The sequence below is a fragment of the Talpa europaea genome (genome assembly GCF_964194135.1).
Source record: "Talpa europaea genome assembly, chromosome: 4".
NCBI classification, from domain to species: Eukaryota; Metazoa; Chordata; class Mammalia; order Eulipotyphla; family Talpidae; genus Talpa; species Talpa europaea.
The window spans coordinates 30435444-30448459 of record NC_140070.1 but is presented as its reverse complement, the minus strand read 5'-3'; positions in this window follow the sequence as shown (position 1 = coordinate 30448459).

Sequence of the window (13016 nt, the reverse complement as noted above, 5' to 3'; positions counted from 1 at the left end):
CAGTAAGCGGGGAATGCTATAGTTATATTAGAGCTGCTAAGCGACACTCACAGAATCTTGCTATCACTGTAACCAACTAATGCCAAAAGAATGGTTTTATAATAAAATTATAGTTGTATCCTAAAACAATGCCACAGTAGTTTGATTTTTTTAAAAAAATAACATTTAACTATATACAAGGGACATTATGTCAGCCTAGAAAAGAAATTGAAGAAGAAAACATAAAAATGTAGAAACCAGAAACATAATGATTTAAGGGAAATGTTATTAAAATGTGAATTGGTCAGTTCTTAACTACAAGCAACAAAATGCACTCAAAATAGTTTTAAACTAAGCTCTCCTACCCACCTGTGACTGCAGGGACTCTGTTTTTCTAATAATCCTGTGCTGTTAAAAATGTAAAAAAAAATGTTTAAGCCCACAGGATTTATTAAAGTGTGTGTGTGTGTGTGTGTGTATTATGTGTATATATATACCATATATACACATAATATATATTATGAACTGTATATATACATTATATATATAATGTATATATGTGTACACACACACACACATACATATATACAGTTCACTGAAAATTGCCTGCGCTTCTAAATCCCAAAACCACACTATAGGACTGTAGGCTGTTGCCTGTGCTGGGATCAGGAAACCTGCTGAAGGGGACGCTGCCGCTTTTAGGACTATTCATCTCTGCCGTGATCCTTGTGAGCTCAATTGCTTCCCTGTCCACATAAAGCTGCTCCAAACCAAAGACGCAATTTAAATGCATCCTCTTAGAACCTAAATGAAAGGAATGTGGGAAGCGTAGTTCATAGCTTCCCAGCCTCTAATTCAGGAAGATGTGTTAGGAGTTGAAGTGCTGAAAAGTTAGTCACTGTACCTGCACATAGTTCAGTCTCATTTTATTGATAAAGAATTTTTGCTCATTGTTCAAAGCACCACACTACAACTAAAGAAATTATATAGTCATCTCAAGAATTTAGGAAATACCAACATTTTAATACTTCTGAACAAAAAGTATTTTGGGGGTATTTTTAACATTTTACAAGTTAGTTTTTGTTGTTTATATACTCCAGAAATCTATGATTTTCTACTTAAAATTTTCATAAAGTTCCATGCCTGTGTAGACAATTTTAAAGTCCATAAGGAATAAAAACTATATAGAGAAGTTTGCGTAAGGTAGCATTTATCCTCAGAAATAGGCTCATGCGTTCCAAAATTCAGGACTGGAGTCAAGACTGCTGAGTTGACAAAACTAATAGAGACTGTTTAATCACAAAAAGCACAATGAAAATTTACTAATTTACATTGAGAAATACATAATTGAAATATGTAATTGTAGTGTGTTTCAACCCAGCCACTTAGCATTTTCTGCCTGAAGTCTAGATGGCAATTCACTTATCAGAAGTTTGCTTAGTAAGCATAGAATCAGGTGAGGACCTCTCAAATATTTTAGTCTAATAATCCTAATAAGGGCATCTCCTGACAGGTAGCTGGATACATAGACCCAGCAGCACACTTCTTTCATTGGGCCAGCGATTGAAAGTGTCTGTGGAGGTCTGTCAGTTCAAAGCTATTTGCCTAATATTACCACCACTGTGCTGTTACTTACAATGTTGGTGCAAAAACAATGGTGTAAAAACTGCTGGTGTCTTAGCACAAATCAAGGCAGTGGTATTCAGTAGTTATTGTATTCCTCACTGTCACGCATTCACTGGCAAATGTCCCTGATGATCATTAGTTACATACTTTATTCACAACACTGGGTCTGTCTTAATGTATTCGTGTGACTGAATGAAGTATACATGAAGCATCTCTTTTTGGTTGTCTTGAAGAAAGCATTTGTGCAATTATGTAAGTTATGGGCAGAATGGACTGCTTTTCATGAAACACCATATTTATTTGAACAAACAACTGTTAAGCTGGTTATTCATACTTGGATGACTGATACATTTTCTCAAAAACAAAGTGAGTTTGTCACTTCAAGGACAGCAATTGTTGCCAATGATAAAATTTGATGTTTCAAGTGAAATTTTAAGATTTCAAGGGATATCTCTGTAATTAACCAATCAATATTTTCCAGATGACCAATCCATGATTTTATGGTAGCAGATATGGATAGTCGGTTCATGTCACAGGATATAACAGTAGAGGAAGTTCATTGAGAAGGTTGTAGAATTCATACTGCAATTAAACTTTGAGAACCTACCACTTGTCAAATATTGGTGTAGTATCAAAGAAGAAAATCCACAACTTAGGAAAAGGCTATATTCCCTTTCCAACTGTATATCTGTGAGTATGAGTCTGGATTTTCATCGTATAGTTTCAACCAAAATACTATGTTGCAAGAGAATGAATAGAGAAGCAAATGTCATAATCTAGAGGTGTTCTATTAAGGTGTTCTATTAAGTTGGAGTGAAGAAACTTGCAAAAATGTTTTAAAATGACATTTTTCTGTTTGGGGGGGAAATATTTCATAATGTAATTTTTGTTAACATGTAATGGGTTTATTGCTTTATTAATGAATTAATAAAAGTTTAAATTTCAGATATGGTAAATACCAATAGCTACTACCTAAATAAAAGATGAAGTTAAAGTATTACAATGGACTACTACTCAGGTATAAGAAAAGATGAATTTTTGCCGTTTACAACAACATGAATGGAAATGGAAGGGATTTTTTTTTTTACACCATGATCACATACGCACACTCTATAAGCAACCCAGCCAGCTATTTTGCTCATTACCCAGAAAACCAAACTCTGAACCATGAGAGTGGAGGATGTCTTTTCACAAAGAAGTTATTCAAGATAGTCACCAACATAGTTTTGGCGACATTAACACCCTATACTAGCTCCCTGATTGATGAGTGCTGGGATTATGTAAGTGGGGAAGGAATGTGAGGATGTACAGGACATGAAGGGAGTGAGGGTCTGCTAATTCCCAAGGTGCTGAAAATTGACTTACATCACTTAACAAGAATTCTCTGTGCCCCTCTGAGGTTGACAGTAAAATCAAGGACAAACATCTGGGTTTTTCAGGCTGAAAACCCCTCCAAAACACCCCTGAATGCCCTTTGCCTCCTCCACCTGGAAGGAATTATTCTAAGTGAAGTAAGTTGGAAAGAGAAAGACAAATGTGGGATGATCACACTCATGTGAAATATAGAGAAAACACAGGAACTGACACAACTAAACCAAAATAATGACTAGAAATATGACTGCAGAGTTGAGGCCACTAGAGGAGGAGGGAGGCTGGGGGAACACAGGAGGCGGCCCAGTGGTCTATGCTGAAGAACTGTGCATGCTTGGGTGGTAGGGATGGGTTGGTAACACATCTGTCAAGCTGTGAACCTATTCCTAAATCCTGTACAGTAGGTAGTAGCATTCTTTGGGCTATTTGCCAAAATTGCAGGCCAATAACTGCTGGTTATTTTAATTTTCATTGTTTGGATGAGCTGCAATGGATTAATTTTTAAACCACATTGTTCTCTTGATTCCAAACTTGGAAAATGTGTTAATGTGGAAGAAGATAACACTTGTAATTTTGATAAAATGCTATTGAGGGCCTCCCAGGTGGCACACTGGGTTAAGTCAGCACTGAAGCTATCCGCAGTTCAATCCCCAGACACACTGCGCAACAGACCTCTCCTGCCTCGCCAGCTGCTCCCCGCAGCAGTGTATTTCAGTGGATCTGCCTGTTCTGCTCCCCACTCTTGTCTTTGGGGAAACCTCGCCCGCCCGCCCCCCCCACACACACCTCTGCCCTACACCCCAGCTCTTGAATGCAGCATAAATAATAAATCTTTAAAAAATAACAAAAATAAAATGATATCTAATCTTAAACCAGACTTGATGTTGCAACTCCCCACCCCTCATTTTCCACCAGATACAAATGCCTGCATATGTTGGGGTCGTGTTTAGCAACTTCCATTCCCTTTTCCAAATAGTACTCCGCCTTTGGGGCGGATTGGAGAATTTCTTGCCGGCAGGTTGGAGAAACTCCGCTCAATTTTCCACTTCTGGGCTAAGCTAAATGAGTTTCCCTTCTCCTAGAAAGCGATTCTCACCTTCAGCGGCATCAGCAACACCCGGAGCCCTTGACAGATTGCTGGACCCCATCCCAGATTTGGGATGGGAGCCGACAATATGCATTTCTAACAATTTCCCTGGAGATTTTGAGCAGTATCCCAGAAGCATCTTCAGTATCGGGCCCTCGGACCACACTTCGGAAACCACCGTTTTGCAATGACTGGGAGCTCTTTGAAGGGCGTATGTCTTACAGCTCCTCTTCACCGCACCCCGCACCAGGCTGGGTGTCCGGACTAAAGCAAGAGTATGTCCACACCTCGTCGTGCTCACACTGTCGGAGAGACGAGCCCGGAGCGCAGGACCGGCGTCCGCACCTGGGCGGGAACCCCGACGCGCTCAACCTCGGCGTCCAGCTCCGGGTGCGCGGCGGGAAGCGGACACCAGGGGGCAGCCTCGCGCTCGCGCTGGGGGGCTCGTTTCCGGCCGCGCCGGCGCAGGAGGCCGCATGCCGGGCGGAGGCCGCAGGTAAGCGGGCCGGGTGGGGGCGAGGGAGCCGGGGGTCGGGGCGGTGGGCACGCCGAGGCCGAAAGGCAAGACACTGCGGGGTGGGCGGGCACGGAAGGGCTCTCGATCTCCTGCGGGGTCCGCCCCTGGCCCAGCCCGTCCTGCCCCGCAAAGCCCAAACCCGGGCCCGGGCCGTGCCAGGCGGGCAGTCTAACCCGAGGGCCCTCCGGCCCGGCCCCGGGCGTCCAGCAGCCGGCTCGCCCCCCGCGCCGTCCGCGCCCCGACAAATGCCCGACGCTGCCGGCACAGGCTTGAGCCCCTTCCCTGCGTTGATTCTGCCCCGGCTGCATGGTGCCAGCGCTGCCCCTGGGTGATGTGCCAGGCATGGGAGTAACCGTGTGCTGCTATTTTAGAAAGCAGGTCTTAGCTGTTTGATTTAGCCTTTTATATAGTCTTGTCTTCCCCATCATTTACCATTACTATTGAACCTTAAGGCTAAGTAAGCGTCCGAAATATTTTAAATAGTTATCTTAATGTTCCTTGTGCTCTGTTGACCCTAATCTCTTTCTTCCTTAGTGTAGAAAATATTTTGTGAATGAGAATTTGGAAATGGTTTTGTACCATTGTTTTTCTTTTTCCTTTTTAAAAGTCAACTGTGAATATAGAGCTGTGGTTCCCTGTGTGTGTGTGTGTGTTTTGTTCCACTTACCAGCTTCCCTCTCAGTGTCAGAAACTCCTTGTGTCTAAGCAGTACCCGAATTTCTCCTACCCAATTGGCACCATCAGTTATTCTTTCAGTTGCAGGGTATTTTTCAGAACCAGTAATTTTCAGTGTCTTCTTGCTCATTTCTGGGCAAAAAAATTCTTTCATTCACACAGCCTTATCTCAGGTTCTGGGTAACCTACCAGATATAGACTTTTCAAAGAAAAAAGCCAAATTGGTATTAGGGTAGACTACAGCTTTCTTGAAGAATAGTCACTCTCAGTGTCCACTTCCCACCTCCTCTAGGTCCAATTCAGTCCAATCCCTGAGAGTTGCAGAATTTAGAGAAAGAATGTGCATTGGAGACCAGAAAACTTTGTTCCTCTGTGTACAGCTTAGTGACCCCTCCCCCTTGTGTTTCTTATCTGTGAAATGGCGATAATAGCGATTATATCTGACTCACAGAATTGGTGTGAGGTTGACATTGCATAAAAAAATTAGCTGTTTTCAGATGAGTGTTTTTTTCTGAGAGGATTCAGAAGAGAATGTGAGGACTTAGGGGTAGATGAAAGGCTACTAGGACATACACAGTGACATCAACAAGAAATACATTCAGGGATTGTTGGGTAATGATGAGGGTCTGATATGAATTTCTAGACTCCTATAGGATTTTGTACCTGATGTTGACAGGTAAAAACGTTATATGCTTCAGGCCCTCTACAACCTGAATACACTTTTGTGGTAGGATCAGCAGGACATTAGAGACAGAGGATTTGAAGGTTGAAAGGATGAAACATGGGACTTGGACTGGTAAAATCAGACTGGAGGAGGATGTGGAGACAGTGTTGGGGTGCAGGTCATGAAGAAGAAGAGCAGATTTGGGGTGAGCACAGGAGAGAGGAAGCAACATGTGAGGCTGGCTTCATGAAAATGGGAAGTCCTGAGATAGGCTGTCCACAAAATTTTGCTACCTGCTATTGGCTGGCCACAGGGATCCAGGGGTGCACAAAACAGAAAGGCAGCCTGAGGAACTCACAGTCGGAAGAAGGACACCTGGGCATCCCAGAAAGATGCCCCCACAGAGAGAGGAAGCCCGGACTGGACTGTGAGGTACAGAAGGTTAGGAGAGGTGCATAGAGGCTGGATCTCAGGGCCTTATAGCAGTTTGGAATTTATCTCGAAGGTTAAATGTTTTTAAGCAAGGAATGATCAAATTTGTGCTTTAGAAAGATCACCCTCCCTGTACGAGAAACTCCAGCACAAGCACAAGGAAGTGTGTATAAAACTCGTTGTTCAGTTGTCATACAAACAATTGAGAATGATGAACTAGAGTTTCTTGTATGCATAAACCTTGAAAACAATATTTAGCTGCTAGAAAAAGCAAGTTGCAAAAGGATAGATATTTTACAAGTTACTTATATAAAACTTAAAAGACAAATACTTTATGTATTATTATTTACGGGCACATACTGAGGTGGTGAAAATACAAAGCATGTATGGGCATTCTATACATCAGTAGTTCTTAAACTTCACCTGGAAGACTTGTTAAAACACACATTTCTGGGCCCCGCATCAGAGTTTCTGAATCAGTACATCTGAACTCAAAAATTTGCATTTCTCACAAGTTCCCAGGAAGCTGCTGCTTCAGGTCCAAGGACCACAGTTTGAGAACTACTGACCTACACCAACTTCAGGATGGTCATGATTTTTGGTTTTCTCTATGCTTAAAACAATTTTAGGAAAGATATAACCTATTTTCTGTGTGGAGAATGGATTGGGAGAGGAAGAAGTAGGAGACCATGTGGGCAATGGTTGCAGCAGCCCAGGTAGGAGACACTGGTGGCTTAGAGCTGGGTGGCATGACATGGAAGTGAGGATGTAGGTGACAGAATTGACTGGGTAGTGACTGGCTTAGAGGTTAAGGGAGAAAGAAATCAAGTTACCTGTTTTGTGGCTTGAGCAAAGGGTGGATTGTGTGCCTGTCAGAAAGAACCCTGGGGAGGTGCATGCTGGGGGCAAGTGTGAGACAGTGGGGACACCACAGACCTTGAAGAGCCCCTGAGTGAGGCATAGACAAAAGATCTCGAAATCCCCTTTGTTTACATGATCAATGCCTTGTGCACAGATGCAGTTACATAGAGCATGTGTGGGATGCAAAGAGGACCTGTGACAGACCAGAATAGTATCATAACCTAAAGCAGGACTTGGCCTGCTCCTCATCACCCCCCATTTTTGTGATAGCAGTTATGAGCTAAGCATGCTTTTTACCTTTTTAAATGTTAGGGGACAGAATCAAAAGAATAGTCTTTAGTGATACTTGAGAACTTTAGAAAATTCATATTTCAGTGACCATAAATGAAGTTTTATTGGAACACAGCCACACTGTGTGGGCTGCGCTCACTCTGATGGCAGAGTTCAATGGACACACAGGACGTGGCCCTCACCGCTTTGCACAGCACTGCGCTTGGGTCACGGTGTGGTCATGACTCTGTTTCAACTTTGGATCCTTAAATATTTACTCTCTGGCCCTTTACAGAAAAAAGTTTGCAGGTCCCTGACCTAAGGTCTAAGTTGAGATACACTTGGAATATTATAGAAAAGAAATGGCAGTTACTTTCTCTAGTTCTTTGAGAGCCCCCTCTAAGGGTAGGTCCTGGTGGAGGTCGCTCAGGGCCTGAGTGGTGAAGATAGTCATAGTGTCACATAGTGTCGTTTGAAGTCCTTGAAGATGACAGGTGGGATGAGCAGGAGAGAATACAGAGTAAGGGCTGGCGTCTTCCTGAGAAAGTTGAGCAGCACTCAGATTGATGACCGTGACTGGGAAGACCTCAGGGGTGGCGTGAGCAGAAGATCATTTCAAGAAAAGAGGGATGTTGCGTGAAGTTGGGGCAATTCAATGGAGCCAGGGTTTACCGAGCAGCTCTTCATATATATTAGAGTTTACTTATTTATCTATTTATGCATATAAGAACTGGAGTGTAGGCCAGAGGTACGGGGGTAAAGTGGGTGAGAAGGTTCACCAGAGACAGAGTGGGGAGCAGAACAAGCAGATCTACTGAAACACACTGCTGAGGGGAGCAGCGGGCGAGGCAGGAGAAGTCTGGTGCACCATGTGGGTCACCTCCCTGACCAGGCATCAAACTCATGCTGCAGTGGCTGGCCATAGCTTGATAGTGCTGAGACTTAACCCCTGTGCCCCCTTACCAAGCACCTCTTAATGACAACAGAGGTAAACACAGCAGCATGTTTTCTTTTATTAGTTACCTTGACTTACAGAAGATTCCAGTATTTCTAACATCTCCTGCTCACAGGAGGCAGCTATTGAGCTGACTGTCACCTGCAGCCTCAGTGGCCTGGGTCACTAGAAGAAAAGAGTTGTCACTCACAGAGATCATGAAAACCAAAAAGTAGGTGTTCGGGAGGGGAGGGAGATATTGAGTTTGAGAAGTATTTTTGTTGTTCTTTTAAGTTGAGAGATAATTCACATACCATAAAATTTGCTGTTTTAAAGGGTCAAATTCAGTGACTTTTAGTATATTCACAGATTGCATAGCCATCTCTGCTATCTAATCTTAGAACATTTTCATCCAAAAAGAAATCCTAAACACACTAACAGCTACTCCCCTCTTTTCCATTCACCCCTGGCAACCACCAGCCTGCTTTCTGTCTCTGTGGATGTGCCTGTTCAGGACATTTCATATCAGTGGAATCATATGTCATATAGCCTTTTGTCTCTGACCTATTCCGCTTAGCCTGTTTTCTAGGTTCATCCATATTATAACATGCATTATTAATACTTTATTTTTATAGCTGAATAATCAGTTTAATTGGGTGCATCACATTTTATTCATTCATCAGTTGATGAGCATTTGGGTTATTTCTACTATTTGGTTGTTATGAGTAATACTTATGAACATATACATGTACAGGTGTTGTTATGTATGTATGTTTTCCATTTTCTTGGATATATACTAGGCAGTAGAATTAGTGGGTCATGTGGTAACTCTATTTTTAACCTATGAGAAACTTCCAGGCTTTTCCCAGTGGCTGAATCATTTCACATCGCCACCAGCCATTTATGAGGGTTCCTGTTTCTCCACATCCTTGTCAACACTTGTTATTATCTGATTTTTTTGTTCTAGTCATCCTAGTAGGTGTGAGATAGGTTCTCATGGTTATTGACCATTTTTATGATTTCCTTGGAGAAATGTCTATTCAAGTCCTTTACCCATTTTAAAATAGTGTCATTTGTCTCTTTACTCTTAAGTAGAAATATTATATATGAGTTGTCCATTAGACACCCAAATAGGGATATCAGGGAAGTGACTAGAGTTCTGAGGCAGCTGGGATTGGAGTTTTACATCCAGAGCCATCAGCAGGTGGGGAGGGAGAGTCATGGCTGGGTGAGATCACACTGGGAGGGGGAGTGGAGAGGGTTAGATGAGGCTGAACTACTCCAGCATTGATAGGCAGCGTGGAGGAGCCGCTTGAATGCAGGCTCCTGGGAGCCAAGTCAAGAAGTTGTTTCAAGGAGTAGGAAGTGATCAATCATGCCACATGCTGCTGAGAGGTCAAAACTGGGGCTGCAAGTAGACTGTTGTATTTAACAATTGGAGATGACCTTGACATGGTCAGCCTGGGAGGAGTGGAGTGAATTTGAGAGAGATGAGTTCAGGAGAAAGATGGAGACGGAATATAGCCTTTTAAGGAGTTTACCAAAAAGGGAAAATAGAAATAGAGCAATAGCTGGATGGGAAAGTGGGGTGAAAAATGATGGGAGAAGTCAGGGTCTCTGGTTGTGACCAGGAGGGGAGGAAAGGACTGCTGGCGTGTCGGGAGCAGGTAGGGGGGTGGCAGTCTGCCTGGTTGGGGAATGGGTTGTGGGGCCAGTTTGCTCAGAGTCCTCCCAGGATAGAAGGGAGAGGGGCCCATAGCATTGCTCTCTCAGATTGTTTTTTTAGGAAAATGGGAAACAAAACCATCAACTGAGAGTAAGGTAGTGGAGGGGATACAAGTTTGAAGAAGGGGGACTTAGACCATAAACCTCTCAGGATCTTGGAGCCATTGCAGCCAGCAAGACCACACAGTGGAAGAACCATTGGAGGAAAAAAGAGAGCTCTTTTCGAATTTGGGGACGTTGGAGTTTAGGCAGGATTGGAATGAGGCTGTGTTTTGATGGGCTCCAAGCCAAGTGGGGTTGCTTGTATAGTGGTCACGATTCAGTCTGGACCACAAAGTGGACCCGAGGGTCCAGATTCCTAGAGACCGTGGCTCACATAGATGTGCATTGTTGTCTCCAGAACCTGCTCGACTGCAGCACTGCCCCAGCTTGGAAATAGAGGCAGTTTCTCTGTGTCAGTGACTCAGCTCTGCTAGGCAAGAGCAGAGACTTCATTCTTCTTTATAGGACTTAAAATTTCTGATAGTCACATTTCAGAGAACAGTTTCTCGGTGAGTGAGAAAGCTGTCGTCATTCAGAGGCAGAGGTGGTTTGACACGTCACAGTGTCTAGAGCAGCTGGGGCTGGAGAAGCATCGCATGTTAAGTGCAGGCTGAAAGATGAGAGGCTGGGAGATAGTGATAAAGGAACCAGACTGAGACCAAAATTGAGGCCCTGGGAAAATGGGGCTCTGGGCTAGACCAGCTGACAGGGCTTCAGCGAAGGCCACTGCGCTACAGGAAGACTTCCCTGCAGCTGCTGCCTGTCCTGGGCTCAGAGCCTGAGGGACACTTGGTGCTCGGAGGGCCCCTGGAGAAGATGGATCATTTGTTATTGTCTTAAGTTAAGGTAACATTAGTTGACGACACTGTATAGGCTTCAGGTGTACATTCTCACCACGCCCACGACCAAATGCCCGGTCACCATCCACGCTAGCCAGCTGGCCTTGCCTGTCCCTCACCCACTCTGGCAATCACCTGCCCCTTATCAGCCTTAAGGATTTGTTTTTGTTTTGTTTTGTTCCATTGCTCTCTTTCTTTCTATTTCACTAATGAGTGAAATCAGGAGGTGTTTGTTCTCTGTTTGACTTGTTTCACTTATCATAATCCCCTGGAGGTCTTTGACTAAGTAATATTCTGTCCTGTCTATGTTTTGTAAATAGCGCCACAATGAGCATCTCAAGTTACTTGAAATAACTTTTTTTTTTTTTTGATGGCAGGAGATAATTTATGCGATGTGCCTGGCACTCAGCAGGGTTCTAACCCCACCTGGGATGGGGAAGGACTTCTAAACAAAGCATCTCAGCAAGGACAGAGAGAGTTAAAAATTTACATATTTCAAGACACAACATACATGCAATTAAAGGCTAACCAACTAAAAAACAAAGATTTTCAACAAGTATAACAAAAGGGGTTAATGTCCTTGTTATATACCAAGCGCTCTGACAAATCATTAAGATAACACTAACACTACTTGAAATAACTTTTTAAGTTCATTTTCATGTTCTTCAGGTACTACCCAGGAGCAGGATTCTTGGATCACAGGGTAGCTCAATTTTTACTTTTTTGAGAAACCTCCATACTCTTTCCCACAGTGACTGCACCAACTCACATTCTTACCAACAGTGCAAGGGTTCCTTTGCCGCACACCCTCAGAAGGCAGGTCATCTGCATTGTTGCCTTTTGCCTGTGTGCAGAGTTCTGATTATTCAACTAATCTCCTTTTTGGACTTTTTGACAGAGAACTTTCAGACCTGTGCCTCGGACCAACCAGAGCGCTGACTGCCCCACGGTCTGCACAGAGACCTGAGTGAGAGGAGACAACGCTCCTGGAAGGTAACCTGTTTGTCACAAATGTCTCAGACACGGGAAGCACAGGGTCAGCCGGTCACTCTTGTCCCCCACGCATCCCTGCCCTGCCATTCAGCCAGCACACACCGGCCGTCTCCCTCATCCAAGTGTTTGATGCACTTTGCTTTGATTCTTAAATAGCCGCTGCCTCGCGTGCCCAGTATCCCAGCTCCTTCTCCAGCCCTTTCCCCTTCTGACCCTTCTACCATCCTACAATTAGTGCCTGTCTCTGCCACAGGCCTCACAGCTGCTCCAGGGCTGGAGTCAGAGCCATCCTGTTGGTGAGTGACCACGCCTTGTCAGTGGTCACCTAGGGTGAGGATGGCCTCTCTGCCATCCTCTCACCATTCTCGCCATCGTCATTCTAGCTCCTGTGCTCATCAGCTCTCATCCTGGACTATTTACTGGTCTCCTTCCTATCTGCTCTCCCAGCCTATCCTCTTTGTCCCGATGCACCTTTCATACCTGCTGAAGAATATCCTTTGCTTCTTCAAAATGTTTAGAAGTATCTTCCAAGAAGAACCTCAAGCCCTCATCCTGGCTTTAGAGGCCCGATTGCTCCTGCCTCCACCCACCACTCTAGCTGATCTCCATCTGCTCTTTATCCATCTTCTGCGCCGACCCCACTGGACCAATAGATTCAGTTTGCTAACTACTCACTGAACTTCTGTCTACAAAATGTAGGCTGCTGTGGGAAAGACAGAGAGGCACAGACCTCCCTTCCAATCAAATTTAAAGTAGTTAGACCCAGGCTGTAGTTTGTAATAAAAAATGATTATAGGCACAGCTAACAGCATGTTAATAGTGTGAGCCCGGTATTCATGCCTCCTTTTATCCCCACAATGACGCTTAAGCACATCAGTGGCATGAGAGGGCCTGTTGCCTTCAGTCCTTCCTCATCAAAATACCTAATAGAAAGCAAAGTAGACTCTGTTGTGATTTCTTGTTGCATCTTGACATTGTAGGAAATCACAGAGAATGACAAC